Source organism: Bubalus bubalis, chromosome 3, assembly GCF_019923935.1.
Source record: "Bubalus bubalis isolate 160015118507 breed Murrah chromosome 3, NDDB_SH_1, whole genome shotgun sequence".
Lineage (NCBI taxonomy): Eukaryota > Metazoa > Chordata > Mammalia > Artiodactyla > Bovidae > Bubalus > Bubalus bubalis.
This window is the reverse complement of record NC_059159.1, coordinates 107,429,132-107,448,429: the sequence shown is the minus strand read 5'-3', so window position 1 is coordinate 107,448,429 and position 19,298 is coordinate 107,429,132. Positions and strand designations below refer to the sequence as shown.

Genomic DNA, 19,298 nt, shown 5'->3' with positions numbered 1-19,298 from the left:
CACACCAGAAGTATTTATATCCACTTTGTCAAGGACAAAAATCAAGCTGTTATTTAGAGACTCTGAATTTACTGTTTTGTAGGCACACAACTAAATGGCAGATAAAAGGCAAGCTTGTTTTCTATAAACTAGGCTGAGCTTGGAATCTGGTAAGAGTATCACATTTCTTTTAAGGAAGCGTTTGCAAAAAAGGGCATGTCACAGGCTGGGTCAACTTCAAAGACCCATTAAGCATCCAAGAGTGCTTGGTGCTGAGTTTACGTTGGAGGCTCTGTTCTGAAACACATTTAAGGGCTTCCTTAGCTTTCCTGTCCTCTATTTCTCTGCTCTTCCAATCTGTAAGATATGTGAAGTTAAGTTGGCACAAGACTGAGAAAGGATGATAATCAGGTAAGTCCAAAAGACTGCTGAAAAATGGCTCCATTTTAAAAATGGTACCTGGGCTTCCCTGCATTTCAGTGGTTAGGAATCTGCCTTGCAATTCAGGGGACACCGGTTTGATCCCTCATCCAGGACGATCCCACATGCCACAGAGCAACTAAGTCAGCAAGCCACAACTACTGAGCCTGCACTGCAACAATTGAAGCCCGTGAGCTTAGAGCCTGTGCTCCACAACAAGAGAAACCACTGCACAGAGAAGCCTGCGCATGGCAACAACGAGTATGCTCCTCTCACCGCAACTAGAGAAAGTCTGTGCAGCAGAGAAGACCCATCACAGCCAAAAAATAAATAAATCTTTTAAAAAATGGTTCCCAGCACCAGGAGATATTCACAGGGGCAATATAACAGAATTCATCTGTAAACCATGCCTTATGCAAAGTGGAGAAGGATGATGATTCTAGGAGGAAAAAGATGCTCTTTGATCAGATTTAAGGCAAGCAGAATTTCTAATAATTTTCCATGTTGGGGGGCTCTTATGGAAATTAATCAAGTCATTAAAAATTTTATTGAGCACCTATTATGTGCTTGACGGCAACTGTAGCCATGAAATGAAAAGACACTTGCTCCTTGAAAGAAAAGCTATGACAAACCTAGACACCATATTAAAAAGCAGAGACATTACTTTGCTGACAAAGGTCCATATAGTCAAAGCTATGGTTTTTCCGGGAGAAGGCAATGGCACCCCACTCCAGTACTCTTGCCTGGAAAATCCCATGGATGGAGGAGCCTGGGAGGCTGCAGTCCATGGGGTCACGAAGAGTCGGACACGACTGAGTGACTTCACTTTCCCTTTTCACTTTCATGCATTGGAGAAGAAAATGGCAACCCACTCCAGTGTTCTTGCCTGGAGAATCCCAGGGTCGGTGGAGCCTGGTGGGCTGCCGTCTATGAGGTCGCACGGAGTCGGACACGACTGACGCGACTTAGCAGCAGCAGCAGCAGCATGGTTTTTCCAGTAGTCATGTATGGATGTGAGAGATGGACTATAAAGAAGGCTGAGCACTGAAGAATTGATGCTTTTGAACTGTGGTGTTGGAGAAGACTCTTGAGAGTCCCTTGGACTGCAAGGAGATCCAACCAGTCAAAGGAAATTAACCCTGAATATTCACTGGAAAGACTGATGCTGAAGCTGAAGCTCCAATACTTTGGCCACTTGATGCAAAGAGCCAACTCCCTGGAAAAGACCCTGATGCTTGGAAATTTTGAAGGCAGGAGGAGAAGGGGATAACAGAGGACGAGATGGCTGGATGGCATCACTGACTCAATGGACATGAGTTTGAGCAAACTCAGGGAGATGGTGAAGGACAGGATGCCTGGTGTGCTGCAGTCCATGGGGTCGCAGAGTCAGCCATGACTCAGCAACTGAACAACAACAGCTATGTGCTTGGCACTCTCTTGTTTAGAAATCCTTTGAGCAGTCTAACTAATGCATGATAAAATAAGAACATCACCATTTTATAACACCTAATGAGTTTGAGTGGACTCCAGGAGTTGGTGATGGACAGGGAGGTCTGGTGTGCTGCAATTCATGGGGCTGCAAAGAGTCAGACATGACTGAGCGACTGAACTGAACTGAATGAATTAAAGCATCCAGTTAGTCGTCAAACATTTAGATTCAACAACCAATCTACAGGAAATGAAAGGGGAAAGAGGTGTATACTGAAAGAAATTATGAGAAACATAACCAGTAGAATCTGGACAATGGAATATACAAACCAATTTCTTCAACAAGTATCAATGAAATAATAAATGACCAGGGTAAAGGGGAGTGGTTAACCAGTAGACCCTATTTAAACCTTGATACAAACTATAAAAAAAGGGTTTTTCCCCCAGATACAACTAGAAATTTGAACACTGACTAGTAAGAATTATTAATTTTCTACAGGTATGATGAAGAGGTTGTAGTTACTTTTTTAAAAAGGAGTCTTTAGTAACTAGGGATTATTTGAGCAAAATGATTGGCAAAAACATTTATGTTAATTCAGTAAGACAAAACAGTATCCTGAAGTTTTTATGCAAGTAGACATTCCTGGATGCACTGGCTTAGGGTAAAATGAATGCAAGGCTATGCCACTCCTTCCCAAGTAGGCTCCTTGGAATACAGCCCCAGAATTACTTGCATGTCCAAGTTCAGTTAAAGCCGAAAGTTGTCTTTTAAATTTAATTTAATTTCCTCAATACAGCTCAGAGTGTTCTTTGCTAATATGATAAAGAGAAAAAAACAGGCTGTGACAAGCCAAGCAGTTTTGACTGGTAGAGCAGACTGAAATAAATATTCAATCTCTAATTTAGTGATGGCAATAATGTGGTTTTTCACTGTGTCTAATGTGGTGACTTAGAATATCAAGCTGTGCTTGATAAACATGTAAAAAAGTCTTTTTTGCTCACTTAAAAAGCTTAAAGAAATAGAAGCATACCTTATAGCACTAGAAAATCAATTATTTTAAAAGCCGTATCAATCTATTAATATGTATATGAATGTATGAATGAAAACATATATATTCTTCAGCTTCTATATTAGATGGATTATGGATCTTTTCTTTATAGAGACTATTTTTACACATTACTGTATCTTAATAAATTATTTTATAAACATATTTAAAAGTAACATTAAAACTGTCAAGTACTTCCCATTCTATCTTCTAGTTGCCATCACTAGAAGTGACTTGCTTCACTGTGGCTTAAGTGATGGGACAGTTGAGAAACTGGGCTGATAAGCTGTCCAGTGAGACTCAGAGGCCACTCATGGCCCAAGTTTCCATGCCCGCTTCAATGTACGAGGTGCAATTTCTGACACCTTCTCACCACCTACTACAGTCCACTCCTTGCGGTGAACTGTCTCTGAGTAAAGAGGAAAAAAGTCCTCCTCTCTCTCCTCTTCACTTTAATAAACAAAGAGAGCAAGGAAGAAGGGGAGAATCTGTCCACAATAAATAAAACCTCAATTGTGTGGCCTTAAGGTTTGAGGCAAGGGCCATACCCTATTCACTTTTCTCTCTCCCACAGACTTAGCACAGAGCCATATGCAGGGCAAGAATTAGAAACTATTTGTTGAATGACATGTAGTTAATTTAGCAGGAAGGTAAGGAAGGATTTGTCAACTGAGATTCCAGTGATGGTTTGAAGCCAGAGAAATCAAGCCAAGCCATGCTCTGAGATCATTCAAGGTTCCACAGGACAGGCAGAATCTCAGGTGTGGGAAAGTCTCCATTTGTACTGAAAAGCTTACAATTTATGAAGAACAATAAGTACCTACCCATAGGGTAAGTTTTAAGAAGTGACAGGAAACCCAGATTGCGGGAGGCATCACTAGAAATGAATTCTTTGGGGTCTTGAGGCATTTTAATTAAGAAACAACTATATATGTACACGGTCAAAATTAAGGAAAGTACAAGATGGCAGCTCAGTGCTACGTCCCACAGAGCATGAGGGTGAGGGTTTGAGGTGAAAATAGAATATAAAGTGCAATATTCTGCAATATGCTCTGGTGCAATATTCTAGTCTCTGTGTCAAGATGTGATCCACACCCTACATGTTTGATGATGTTTACCTAACAAAATGGACTGATAAAAGGTTAGTCTACACCAGTCCTGAGAGGGAGTTCAATTTTGAGTAAGATTATTATTTAAATTCAGACACGAACGTTTAAATTTGGAGAGACAAATAATAATTGGCAAGTACAAGACTGTGGATTTTAGTGAGCAAGAGTAGTCATGAAAAGTCCAGTGGTCCCTGGTTTTCCAGTGGTTAAGACTCTATGCTCCCAATGCAAGGGGACTGGGTTCAACCCCTGGTCAGGGAACTAGATCCCATATGCCACAACTAAGAGTTTGCATGCCACAGCTAAAGATCCCACATGCAGCAATAAGCACTGACGATCCCAGGCGTCACAGCTAAGACCTGGCACAGCCAAAGAAATAATAAAAATGAAAAAAGAAAAAAGAGTAGTCATGGAAAAATTAAGAGAGTCTAATTTTCCTACGCAGCTGAGTGCACAGAAAGTAAATTTGTAATCCCAAACCACTGCTTTCTCTGCTCCTGGAGAATGAAGTGGTTGACATATTTTCTCTATTGCTAATAATCTAGAAAAAGTTATATAGCTCTTTCATAAACAGAAATATCAGAGGCTGGTGAGTCTCCACCTACAGAGAACGTCCATACCATCTGAAGCCCGATTATCAGGTGAAAATGTAGCAAACAATGAGATGGCGTCTAGAATGGTTTGTTTTGGGAACAGCTGGGGTTGACCGAACACAAGTGAAGTTTAAAAAATGAGGTCTTCATGTGGAGAAATGAAGAGAGGATGTTAACAAGATCAGACTGCAGCCAGGCTCACTTTCAGGGTGGATGAGGACACTTTAAATAAAGATTAGGTTTTAACCTCCCTGCAGCCCTACTACCTAAGGACAACTGATACATCCAGTGGACTATGCATTCTTTTTAAAATATTTTTTCCCCAAGTGTACGTGTACACAAATGCACAGATGCATCTTTTATAAAAAGTTGAAATTTAATAAATTCATTAAAAACAGATTGTCCTTGGCCATTTCACTCTTAAGAGGGGAGAAAGAAATTCTCCCGTGGAGATTTTCTACCTCACAATGTAGAGGGTAGAATTTTGAGGAACAAAAATGAGGAGAGAAGTGTTACACTTGCTGGGTTGAAATACTCAATTAAAAAATGTCTTTGAAGGAGGAACACTGGTGACATCAAAGGGACAGTCACTTGCAGGAGAGGGGAGGCATATAAAGTGTGCTGGCTGATGGGGACAGGGACGAAGAGCCGTGCACATGAGCCAAAGCCTCTCAGAGGCCAGTAAGTGCTGATCTTTTGGGAAAGAACTAGAACCAAAGTGTGGCCCAAGAAGTACCCTGCCTTTCCCAACACAGTCAAGGAAGCCCTGTTTTTCCAGAATATGAGTATTTGAGTAAATGTGCACTGAATACTGAATGAATAAAATAAAGCCCTGTAAAAATCAAACTGATTTCACTCTTTAAAAGCGTTTCCCCAGGGCATATTTCTGAACCAGTTTTTAAACTTTGTAACATTTTCCCAGGCCCTGAAAACTCTCAAATACTTCCGAAGTCTCTGGAACTCAGTCTCTTACCAGATTCCAGAAATTTCTCCTAAACTATGGAAGGTCAACTCCATTTTGTTAGTTGCTGGGGTTTGCCACCCCTCTGTCTCCCTGGGCTGGAGTATTTACGACTCTAACTTACATGGTCATCTGTGTGACAGACTTACCCTGGCATCCACAACAGATCCACCCTGGCCAACTTCATAGCCTTTCCAGACACATCTTCAAAGCCAGGGATATTACCATCATGCCCCAACTCTTCCATGGCCACTTCCTCTTCCTGCTCTCTGTGCTCTGGTTTCCCAGGATTTCCCCAGTGGAGGAGGATATGGTCGTGGGGACATTTCCTTCCCTTTGCTCCCTGCCCTCAGATTCTCTGTGAGTCCTCCCACTTGGGGCCTCCATTGACCTCACCTCTAGACCTAGGGTCATCAACAAAATCAAAAGACAGGTAGGTTCTTTTCTCACAAAAGCAGGAAACCCTCACATACTATATTTATTTCATAAAGCCCAAAGACTTCAGTTACCTTGAATGGGCATCACTGTTATTTATATTTATTTACATGTGACAATTGACTTATAATGCAAGTTAGGGAGATACAGCACCACCACTGCCAGGCCTCAGGATGTAGGTGAGCTCTCTAATCCTTAGGTCATATTGCTTTTAGGAAGAAAAAGTAAAGGAGTTTTAAAGGGGTTGAGGAAGATATTTTCAGTGTCCCATTTCTATTCTTTACTGTAGACATTCTTACAACGTTCCACTTGGTTTGAAGTGAGGGTTAAAAAAAACCCTACTGGCTCAATAATCCTTCCAATTCTGGAGTTAATGAGGATTCTTAAAAGCTGCTACACAGGATTCAACGACATACTTTGTGTCCCTGATCTCCCTCTCTGCCAGACTGGAAAAACAATCAACTCCACTGTAAACCATCACATTTCTCAGAAAGAAGTTTTGCTTTTAAGTTAATAGGATTTCACATGCACACATGTTGGTAACAGTTGGCAAGTGTCAATGGGCTTGATTATGTTTTTCATTAAACTTTCCAAATTAAATGTTTGGATTACTAATTTTACTTTGTGGTTCTCAGTCACTTGGCACTATGTTCCTCTTTGCCTCCTTCCTTCAAGTAGGTTGTGAGACACTTCATTAATTCACTGCACTGTCCAAACCAAGTTCTCTATTTTGATGGAGTCCTTTCTTACCTCCTGCATCAAATCCTCACCAGCTCTGTGTTAGAGCTAGAAAACCCATTACCAGGCACTTCCAACCCATCCTGTTTGCATCCAAGTTATCAATTAAACACTTTCATTTCCGCAGACTTTCCTCCATTACTCCTACTACAGAGAATGTACAGATGAAAGAACCTGGATTTTGGAACCAAAGAGTCCTGGCTCCAGCAATCTAAGCTCTGCAGGCTTGGGGAAGCTGAACCTCCCCAGAGTCCCCACTTCATCTGTCAAAACAGAATCATGGCACTCACTCTGAAGGGCTGTTGTGAGGATTAATGAGACAATCTATCTGTGATGTCAAGCACTGCCTGGCTCAGAGCAAGTCCATAATAAATGTTAATGGAAACAATCTAGAGATGAACTGGGCCTTGGAAGTGTGTCCTTCCTGTCCACAAAATCATGCCTTGGGTATTAAGCTACTTTGGTATCTACCTACAGGTTATTTCTAAGACAGAACTCTCCCTCTACCCAAAACTGGAATAGCTGGTTTTGAAATACTGAGAATTACTTGTCTGGCTCAAACTGAGGTATCTCTTGCTGAGTAGAAAGTCAGGTATGAACAGCAACACAGATGAGTATTTTGATTTTTGCAGCTACCCTGAAATTCTCTAGTACTGACCATCTTGCCCCGTGTGTTACTGCAAGTGGAGCCCCTTTCTATCACACACCTGCATGAATGCTGAAATGCAGCCGGTGCCACAGCTGGACAAAAAGTGTGTTCATCGCTCAGTCAGGTCCGACTCTTTGTGACCCTGTGGGCTATAGCTTACCAGGCTCCTCTGTCCAAGGGATTCTCCAGGCAACAATACTGGAGTGGGTTGCCATTTCCTTTACCAGCAGATCTTCCTGACTCAGGGATCAAACCTGGTCTCTGGCCTTACAGGGAGCCACATGCATATTCTTCACCATTTGAGTCACCTGGAAAGGCCATCCATTCCAGTATTCTCACCTTGGAAATCCCAAGGACAGGGGAGCCTGGAGGACCACAGACCATGGAGTCGTGAAAGAGTCAGACATGACTTAGTGACTAAACAACAACAACAGACACTAGACACATAAGCAATATAAATGGACTTCAATTATCTTCCAATCCACAACACTGATATGATGATTAACTCTAGGTCTATTTCATATCAGACCATTGGTACACTATTATCAAAGCTTGCTCTTATTATATTTATCAATTAGGTAAGAGTTATCATTTCAAAGATGTTGTTTTCTCTTGTGCTGTGCTTAGTCACTCAATTGTGTCTGACTCTTTGTGACCCATGGACATCAAAAGACTAACACACAAAAAAACAAAAAAGAATCCACCTTCCAATATAGGGGATGTTTGATCCCTGGTCGGGGAACTAAAGTCCCACATGCCACAGAGCAACTAAGCCTCTGTGCCACAACAGAGATCCCACATGCCGCAACTGAGCCCCGACACAGCCAAATAAGTGATAATAATTTTTTTTAACTACAAAAAAAGTTCTCCTACTGAATAGGCTAGCAAAGAAATAAACTATAGAAAGCGGTAAAAAAAAAAAAAGGACTAACACTAAGACATCTGCTATTCTGCTAAGTGATTTGAAGGGTAGGAAAGTGAAATCACACAATTCCTATTCTCCTAGAGAGCAGATTTTAGTAGGCAAATAAAACATGTACCCACGTAATCACAATATAATGTAGAAATACCAAAGGCTATAGAACAGAGTTAGATCAAGTGCTATGAGCATTAAAGTCACAGCATATTATTAGTGCTAAAGTCCTATACCTTGGGCCTCTCCTCAGAAATCCCTAGCAATTACATTAAGGCCCGGAGATGTATGATTAGCCTTTAGACTTAATGGTAAGTTCTTCTGTTTCATTTTTACCCCTCTTTCCTATATCCCCAAGCTACTTCTTTATTGGATTTATCTTTTGCTTTGCTGAAGTATATACTTAAGTAATTTTTTAACAACAGACTTAAATAAACACCTATAAGAATGGCTAAAATAAAATACAGTGATAACAGCAAATGTTGGTGGGTATGAAAAGAAACTAGATCACTCATACACTGCTGGTGGGAATGCAAAATTGTACAGCTGCTCTGAAAAAGTTTAGCAATTTCTTCCCAAGTAAACACATGCTTACCATACAACAAAGAAGCTGCACTTGGGCATTTACGGCAGAGAAATGAAAGCTTGTGCTTACGCAGAAACCTTTATGCAAATATTCATAGCAGCTTTATTTGTAACAGTCAAAAACTAAAGAAAACTACATGTTATTCAGCAAGTGGTATATCCATACCATGAAACTCAGCAATAAAAAAAGGGCAAACCACCAGTATACAAAATAACTTGAATGGATCACAAGGGTATTATGCTGAGTAAAAAAACGTTCCTCAGAGGTTACACCTGTATGAGTCTTGAAATGATGAAACTGAAGGGACGGAAAACACTGATGGCTGCAAGAGACTGGGGAGGGGCAGGACGAGGAAGCTGTGTGTGGCTACATATAAAACAGGGGCAGGAAGGATTTGTGTCAAGAATTGTCACTTGTTGCCTGTCAAGATACTTGACCATGTTGGTTTCAGAAATACATATATGCATCACACTGCATAAACTATATACATACATACCCATGCACACATACAAATGAGTGCACATAAAACTGGTGAAATGTGAAAAAGATCCCTGCATTGTACCCATGTCTATTTCCTAGTTGCAATATTGTACAAAAGTGCTATGAGATGTTACCATTGGGAAAGCTAGGTAAAGTGTATATGAGATCTTTCTGTACTTTTTCTTCCAACCGCATGCAAATCTACAATTATTAAAAAAATTTTTTCTTTTAATAAAAGATTTATAGGTAGGAAGCTTTTAAAAGTCCTTGCATAAACAGAATCCAACAACATATTAAAAAGATCATACATCATGACCAAGTGGTCTTTATCCCAGGGATGCAAGGATTCTTCAATATTTGCAAATCAATCAATGTAAAACACCACATTAACAAATTAAAAAATAAAAGCCATATGATTATCTCAATAGATGCAGAGAAAGCCTTTGACAAAATTCAACACCCATTTATGATAAAAAAAAAAACCCCTCCAGAAAGCAGAACAGAAGGAACATACCTCAACATAATAAAAGCTATATATGACAAACCCTTAGAAAACATTATCCTCAATGGTGAAAAATTGAAAGCATTTCCCCTAAAGTCAGGAACAAGACAAGGGTGCCCACTCTCACCAGTACTATTCAACATAGTTTTGGAAGTTTTGGCCACAGCAATCAGAGCAGAAAAAGAAATAAAAGGAATCCAGATTGGAAAAGAAGAAATAAAACTCTCACTGTTTGCAGATGACATGATCCTCTACATAGAAAACCCTAAAGACTCCACCAGAAAATTACTAGAGCTAATCAATGAATATAGTAAAGTTTCAGGATATAAAATTAACACACAGAAATCCTTTGCATTCCTATACAGTAACAATGAGAAAACAGAAAGAGAAATTTAAAAAAATAATTCCATTCACCATTGTAATGAAAAGAATAAAATACTTAGGAATATATCTACCTAAAGAAACAAAAGACCTGAATATATAAAACTATAAAACACTGGTGAAAGAAATCAAAGAGGACACAAATAGATGGAGAAATATATCATGTTCATGGATTGGAAGAATCAATATAGTGAAAATTAGTATACTACCCAAAGCAATCTATAGATTCAATGCAACCCCTATCAGGCTACCAACAGTATTTTTTGGAGAACTAGAACAAATAATTTCACCATTTGTATGGAAATACAAAAAACCTCGAGTAGCCAAAGCTATCTTGAGAAAGAAGAATGGAACTGGAGGAATCAACCTGCCTGATTTCAGTCTCTACTACAAAGCCACAGTCATCAAGACAGTATGGTACTGGCACAGAGACAGAAATATAGATCAATGGAACAAAATAGAAAGCCCAGAGATAAATCCATGCACCTATGGATACCTTATCTTTGACAAAGGAGGCAAGAATATACAATGGATTAAAGACAATTTCTTTAACAAATGGTGCTGGGAAAACTGGTCAACCACTTGTAAAAGAATGAAACTAGAACACTTTCTAACACCATACACAAAAATAAACTCAAAATGGATTCAAGATCTAAATGTAAGACCAGAAACTATTAAACTCCTAGAGGAAAACATAGGCAAAACACTCTCCGACATAAATCACAGCAGGATCCTCTATGACCCACCTCCCAGAATATTGGAAATAAAAGCAAAAATAAACAAATGGGACCTAATTAAACTTAAAAGCTTCTTCACAACAAAGGGAACTATAAGCAAGGTGAAAAGACAGCCTTCAGAATGGGAGAAAATAATAGCAAATGAAGCAACGGACAAAGAATTAATCTCAAAAATACACAAGCAACTCCTACAGCTCAATTTCAGAAAAATAAAAGACCCAGTCAAAGAGTGGGCCAAAGAACTAAATAGACATTTCTCCAAAGAAGACATACAGATGGCTAACAAACACATGAAAAGACGATCAACATCACTCATTATCAGAGAAATGCAAATCAAAACCACAATGAGGTACCATTTCATGCCAGTCAGAATAGCTGCTATCCAAAAGTCTACAACCAAGAAATGCCGGAGAGGGTGTGGAGAAAAGGGAACCCTCTTACACTGTTGGTGGGAATGCAAACTAGTACAGCCACGATGGAGAACAGTGTGGAGGTTCCTTAAAAACCTGGAAATAGAACTGCCATATGACCCAGCAATCCCACTGCTGGACATACAAACCAAGGAAACCAGAATTGAAAGAGACACATGTACCCCAATGTTCATCGCAGCACTGTTTATAAAAGCCAAGACTTGGAAGCAACCTAGATGTCCATCGGCAGATGAATGGATAAGAAAGCTGTGGTACATATACACAATGGAGTATTACTCAGCCATTAAAAAGAATACATTTGAATCAGTTCTAATGAGGTGGATGAAACTGGAGCCTATTATACAGAGTGAAGTAAGCCAGAAAGTAAAACACCAATACAGTATACTAACACATATATATGGAATTTAGAAAGATGGTAACGATAACCCTGTATGCTGCTAAGTCACTTCAGTCATGTCTGACTCTGTGTGACCCCATAGACGGCAGCCCACCAGGCTCCCTGTCCCTGGGATTCTCCAGGCAAGAACCCTGGAGTGGGTTGCCATTTCCTTCTCCAGTGTATGCGAGACAGCAAAAGAGACACAGATGTATTGAATAGTCTTTTGGACTCTGCCAGAGAGGGCGAGGGTGGGATGATATGGGAGAATGGCACTGAAACATGTAAATTATCATATGTGAAACGAATTGCCAGTCCAGGTTCGATGCATGATACAGGGTGCTCGGGGCTGGTGCACTGGGATGACCCAGAGGGATGGGATGGAGAGGGAGGTGGGAGGGGGGTTCAGTATGGGGAACACATGTACACCCATGGTGGATTCAAGTCAATGTATTGCAAAACCAATACAATATTGTAAAGTAAAATAAATTAATTAATTAAAAAATAAAATGGGGAAAAAAAGTCCTTGCATATATGACAATGTCTTTATTTGCAGTTTCACAAGGAAATCTGGCCTGGCTAGTACAGAGATCTATGTCCAAGATCATTTTCTCTTAGACCAGAGCACAGAAGGCATTGCTTCACTGTTTCTCAGAAACTTAATGATTTTTTTTTTCTAGCTAAAACAATCTGAGTCCATAAGTTGGTTTTATTTACTTATTTTTCAACAACTTTATCTTTGCTTTATGTAGGTATTACAACGTTATCAATATAGCTAATAAGAGATAGCAAGACTCGTAATTTAAAACAATGGAGCAAATAAATATATCATGAGATTATAGTGTTTTTAAGATCTAATTTGCCAAACAGTGCATTCATCTATATCTTTTCAGGGAAGTAATCTTTCATCTCTGGAACAGAGATATGGAGTCAATGATATCTCTTCCCATGTTTTAGCTGAGGTCTAAAAACAAAATTCAATTCCTTACTGATAAAGAAAATAGCCTAAATGTTAAGTGTTGTCATCAGTAAAAGATACACATCTTTTTTCTATTAGGTCAGAGGCATTTTTTCCTCCTTAAAGATAACTGGAAGGCAACCAATATATATATAAAAAAGAAAAGAATCTGTCTAGACTAAATGCAAAAAACATAATTGCTAAACAAAATTATAGCTATGTGGTAAGCACTAACATTATGCTAAATTAAGTATTATAGAAAATAACCTACATTGTAACCCATACAAACATGTCCAGAGCTGAGAAGAATCTAATCTACAAATTTAGAACTTGCCATACACAGAAAGAAATCCCAGTTTGCAACATAAAAAGTCTCAGTATTAAGACTAGTTTCATGAATATTTCATTAATATTAATATTTATGGTGACAGATGTTTGTATAAAAAAAGAAAATTGGTTCCACACTAAATAAAAATTAATAAGTTTGCTGCTAAAAAAATAATAAATGCAAAATAAGTCATTTAGGTTATTAATTATCAAGACTGTCTGATATGACTCCCACATGAAGGAATAAACTATTTGAATTGCAAACATGAATTCTCACTAATATACTTTGTATCAATGTCACATCCCCAGAGTTATCAATAAATACCATAGGATGTAGTAATGTATCAAACTACTAATGATTGAGACTTTTTAGATTTTTCACATGTAAGTTATGTCAGAGAAGAATTATAGTAAATTTAAAAAATGAATACCAAATAGTTCCTAATTGTTCTTTCAAAATTAATACATACATTTCAAGTCATTTTAAATTTCATCATCCTATATGTACTGAATGTACACAATAAGCCAGGTACACAGTTGTACAGAGGTATAAGCAATGAGCTTTAGGCTTTGAGACATTTAGTCTGGCTAAGGAGACAGGACATGTACCTAAAGGAAATAAGAATCAGCATCAAATAAATTCAAATGACTATAATACTGTCTCTATGGGAAAATAATTGAAAGATAAAAATACTTTTGTTGCACAAATGACTTTGAACATGGGGACAATGAGTTCAGTTTTTTTTAAAAAAACCCAAAGTGATTCAAAAGGGAACTCATCTGTTTTATTAATTCTCAGGGCTGTATCTGGCAGGCATGGCAGTGAAACTGGATGCCTCTTCCAAAAGAGACAGAACTTTAAAAACAGCTAGATATGTAAAAGTTACCAAAGATAGATTTTTTTTTGGAGGTGCGCCTAAACCTGTCTCTCTCTATCATCAGATAATTTATTCCTTTGTTCAAATATGTATTTCAGTGAACTGTTACTAAGTACTGACTAAGCACCAGGCAATGAAGTCAGGTTTGATCCTCAGGCTCAAGGAACTACACGTGTTAAATCCCACAAAAGAGGTTAATCCTGGAGGTGGAGGCTTGGGGGACCCACAGCATGGTGGTCTTGGGGGAAGGTAGTCCTGAGATGAGTAGGCAGGGGCCAGGTGAAAGAGAGAGGGGGAGAACGATCCTTCAGGGTGAGACATGCCTGAAAAGACCAAAACCTTTAGAGAAAGTGTCCAGCCGATCAGAATGGCTGGGGAGTAAGGATGCTCTGGAAAAAGGGGAGAGACAAGGCTGAAGAAGGACGCTGAAGGAGCATCTGGGGAAGCAGAGGGATCAAATCAGGAAGGGTCTGAAAGTTTCAAGCTATGAAGTATGTATGGCTTCAAGAGCTGGTGGTCTTCTGAACTTAGGATGACTTTGGGGGCAGCACTGGAAATATACTGAAAGACAATGCTAGTGAAAACGCCAGGCAAGGAAGGGTCTCTGCAAGGGCAGAGGCTGTGCATCTGGAGGGAGCGGGCAGCTAACAGTTATTTAGGAGGCAGATTGGACAGGATGTGGTGATTTACTGAGTGTGGAGAAAGGACAAGAAAGGAGGATGGGAAGGGCAGCTGCAGGGAACTGAAGTGGGCAACTGGCTTCATGCTGATCACATTCTCCGGGCCAGAGAAGACAGGCAGAAGATCAGGCTATGGGAAGACAACGGAGCACCTGGAAAGAGCAGTGTTCACACAGGATGCGCCTCTCAGCTTGTCTGTCACAAGGGGACCACAGGGGATGGTTTGAATAAATCCTACATTCTGTTTTTGATGACAAGTGACCTGTACCGTCCTGGTGGTACTTTCTACTGGCATGACTCTTACCTCAGGCCAAGTTCTCTTATGGGTGTAGATGGCTGTCATAGCAGGCAGAGGGTGAGGCTAAGGAAGAGGTAATGCTTCCAGAAAGGGAACCCCATTACGTCCACGTTCATTTCCCCTAGACATAACCTATAGGGAACAGCAGTGTGGGAGTCAAGGAGAACCAAGATCTGGATTCCTGCTTCTGGAAAGAGTCCTTTTTCTGAATTCTGTGGGGAAGTGGGTTCAGCAAGGTTGAAGGATAAAGTGCATTCTGTTTTCTAGAGGACTGCCAAGCAGCCAGAGTGCCACGTGGAGGAGTTGATAGGGATGGACCATAAGTGGGGTGGGGGCAGGTTTATAGGCAAGGGCCTGAGGCTGGGCTGGGAAAGCTGAGGAAAAGGACTCAGGGGTGCTCAGGGGGTGCAGGGGAAGATGGCCCTTATCAAGAGCACTCGGTGTGGGTTAAGGTAGTTCAGGCCGTTTTGGATGCAGAGTCCGGAAGCAGCTCTGATGGGGAGTCAGGGAAGTAAGTAGTCTGTGGGGAACAGGGCACGATGCATGTGGGTCAAGCTGGGTCAGTGAGTCAGGTGGGTATCGTCCAGCCAGCAGTCATGCAGGCAAATGGAGCCCTGGGTTCTGAGATGTCAAGCTGAAATATGAAAGAGGTGGGGGCAGGAAGTAGGAGTGACGGCAGGAAGAAGTTAGGAGGCTTATCTTTTCTATCTGGGAACGGCAGAGAAGCTGGGGTCCAAAGGTCTGGGATTCCTGGCTTTACTACTTCTAAGCCCTTAAGAGGACCTGGCACCCCCAGAAAGGGGCTTTTGACATTATTTGGCTCCTGACTGCTTTTCTCTCCTACCTCACATGTTCCTTTACTATTAACTGTCACACCACCAAACAATTCTAGTTCTAGGAACATATTATGCCATTTCATGCTTAACTCATATTACTCTCTTTGCCTAGAAATATGCTTCTACTTCTTTGCCTACCTGGAGAACTCCTCTTCTTCAAAACCAAACTATGATGTTACCTACTCTGATCCCTATAAACGCCTTAGAACATCATCATAGCACTAATACACAGAATGGCAATGGATTAAAAATAGAGGTCATTTACCCCATGTTGGCACATAGTAGGCCCACAATACATGTGTCTGATAAGTGCATGGAGGGATGTATCTGAATAGGGGTCTAGCTCACCTTTCTTTGGCTGGGCTGCTGACACGGTAGTGCAGTCCCCCACCTCATTTCTAGAGCCGTAGCAGTAATGCCTCACTCAGAGGAATGTTAATAGCAGAGATTCTCCATCCTTTGGGGCTGGGACCAGCCCCAGGGTGATCTCACATCCTCCCTGGATCTCCATAGCACCTTGTCTGGCACTAAAGTCAGTTTTCTACAAAGTGAGGGAAATGTCAGGGTCAGAGACGCTGCAGGCAATGCCAACCACACAACCTATTCTAGCCCTTCAGGGGATGACCTGAAGAAAGAGCGAGATGGGTCTGCCCGGCTCTCGGATGGGAGTCCTCTGCCTGGGGTGGGGTAGGGTAGGGGTGGGGGATGATGGGCTCCAAGGGATTCATGAACTGGTGTGTGGATGGGCATTTTTCTGGGGAAACAGTTCACAGCTTTCGTCAGTTTTGCAAAGAGGTCCCTGACCTTTAAATATTAAGACCTACCATTCTAGAAACGTGCCCTCCTCCAGGCAGCTCTGATCTGAGAATCAGCTGCTGACTCCAGATCACAGAGGCCTTGGTCTTCACCAAGGCAGATCACAGAAGGGACTCAGGTTCCTCCATAGCATGCCTCTCACATGCCCGAACACCACCCCAAGAAGAGCCTTTTTGAAGACAAATGTGCAATTTAAGGAAGTTTCATAATCTATGTCTTTTACAGGTTCAAATGCAATGAAAGAGAGAGAGTTAGGCTTACGATGCCTCTACTTTGACCTTTATGTTCCTCAGCACAACAAATCCTCAAAAAATAAAAAGGCAAATCTCCAGGGACTCATTGCTGAAGAAGAGTCATGTCTGACCTCGTTCTATCAGGGCCGGGCTCAGGAAATGCTAATAAACAGACAAATCCTGTGCAATGGCTTCTTACATTTGACCTTTCCTTTTTTTTTCTGGCACAGGAGCCTTAGACGACAGCAGGAAAAAGGCTTTCCATATTAAAGAGGCAAGAAATGTACGCTCACACACGCACGCACACACACACATGCACACACACAGAGCAAATCTAAAACTGTACTAAACTCTGGGGAACTGAGAGTCACTTTTCACCCACATCCTGTCAGAGTTGAAAAGCATAGAAAAAGGTTTCTACTAAAATGTATGTATGTTTTATTCTTTTTTAAAGAAAAACATGAATCACTCATATGCACCCAGATATCTGAACAGCTCAGCTGGATATTTTTGTTTGCTTGGTTCTCACTGTTCTTCCCATGATTTCTGAAAAGATAGTTTTAAAAAAATCCTTACATTTGAGTCTGTAAATTTCAGTTGTTAAGAACACATGCATTGTCCCTAAACAGGGTGGGCTCTGCCACTAACTGGCTAGGTGATGCTGGACAGGTTTTTTAATCTTTTTAAGAACTTAATTATTCACCAATTAAAATAGGAGTATTATCTTCCAAATTAAAAAAAAAAAAAAAGGAGGAGTGAACAAGTATCCTTTCTGTGCAGTCATCACCAAGTAGCTTAGTGACTCTCACGTGGGCAGTGCTAGGATTAGATGAGAACAGGGACATGTTGGGGGACTTCCTCTGAAACACCCCCAGGCCCATCTAGAGTGAAGAGGACACATAAGACAGCCTGCCCAGGAACAGTGGAACGTGAGAGGGAAGGACCAGGCTGAGAGGGCCTTTCTGCTCTGAGCTGGGAGTGGAAAACAAATGCTAGAAGGACAACATGAAGGTTGGAGTTGAAGCAAATTTTGGGGCATCTATGGTCACTTAACAAAAGAGGCCTGAATGTCTGATTAGTAAGAAAGAAGATGCTTGGTTCCACAGAGCACACCAGCCCTTGGACCAACATCTCCAGGATCTGCCATGAGAGAAAAAAACTAATAATAATAATTTGTGTTTGATTTACAGAACTATTCTCTTGCAACCAAAATCTAATCCAAACCAATAAATTACCTTGTTTCTTCATATCTCATCCCAGGATGGTTAAGCCTTTACCATTTCTGTAAGTGTCTCATTTCCTTTGAAAATGTATGTTCATACCAAAACCTGAAGACAGATGTTAATTCTAGCATTCTTTGTAGCCATTAAAATGTACTGATAACTTTGAAAAAAAAAAAGAGAGAAAAATGGGAGTATGAATGGTACTGATGTCACATGGTGGCTGAGATAATGAAATGAAATATGAACTTAGGATATTAAGTGAAGTTAAGTCAGACAGAGAAAGACAAATATATGGTATCACTTCTATGTGGAATATAAAAAAATAATATCGATACAAGTGAACTTAAAAAACACAAATAGACTCAGAGACATAGAAAACAAAGTAATGACTACCAAAGGAAAAGGAAGGAAAGGGATAAATTAGGAGTTTGGAATTAACATATACACAGTACTATATATAAAATAGATTACCAACATGAACCTACTATATAGCACAAGGCATATTGTATATATATCTTATATATATATATATAAACAAGATAATCAGTATCTTGTAATAACCTATAATGGAAAAGAATCTGAAAAAGGATACACACACACACACACATATGTATAACTGTATCACTTTGCTGAATACTTGAAACTATCACAACACTGTAATGGTAAATCAATTATACTTCAATATTTTTTAAAAATGGAAAATCTCAGGCTAGCTTGGCAATCTTGAAGCATTCAATGAATGGCAGCTAAAGAACAAGAACTGTGGGGTAAATCCTCTACCAACGAAAGAAACGATTCCAAGAATGCATCTTTCTGCATTTTCATAAATGTTCTAACACAGAGAAAGACAAAATACAGCAACAGTGGGCTGTGCTTCTTGGGGAGGATCCCCTACTTTATACATTACATGGGGAGGTCAAGACTGCCTTCTTCACCTTCAGCTGAGCTCAAGCCTGGCAGAGAAGGGATCTTCCCTCCCCAGCAATAATGTGGGTCATCTGACCAGGTCCACAGAAGGCCCAGGAAGCCAAGACACACTGCATATTTCCCAGTGATCAGGCCCCATGAATCCTGTCTTCTCTTCTAGAAAGCCCTGATCAGGCCTGGACCCAAACCCTCATCATCATTCCTTCGGCCCATTTCCAACATGCTCAACTCAGCTGAGAACTGAGTGGTTCTCAAAAGTTCATCTGGACCAAGAAATAACACCCCTGACAATCTTTTGACCAAATGATCATCACCCTTCAGAACCCAGCAGTTACATTCTCATTGCATTCTCATCTAT

The 19,298-nt window shown here is 40.4% G+C and overlaps 1 protein-coding gene across 8 annotated transcripts in view; it reads right to left on the bottom strand.

The window, feature by feature from the left end:
• Positions 1-19,298, bottom strand: part of PIP5K1B (phosphatidylinositol-4-phosphate 5-kinase type 1 beta) — a 338,893-nt gene that overhangs the window by 121,712 nt on the left and 197,883 nt on the right. The window lies entirely within an intron of this gene.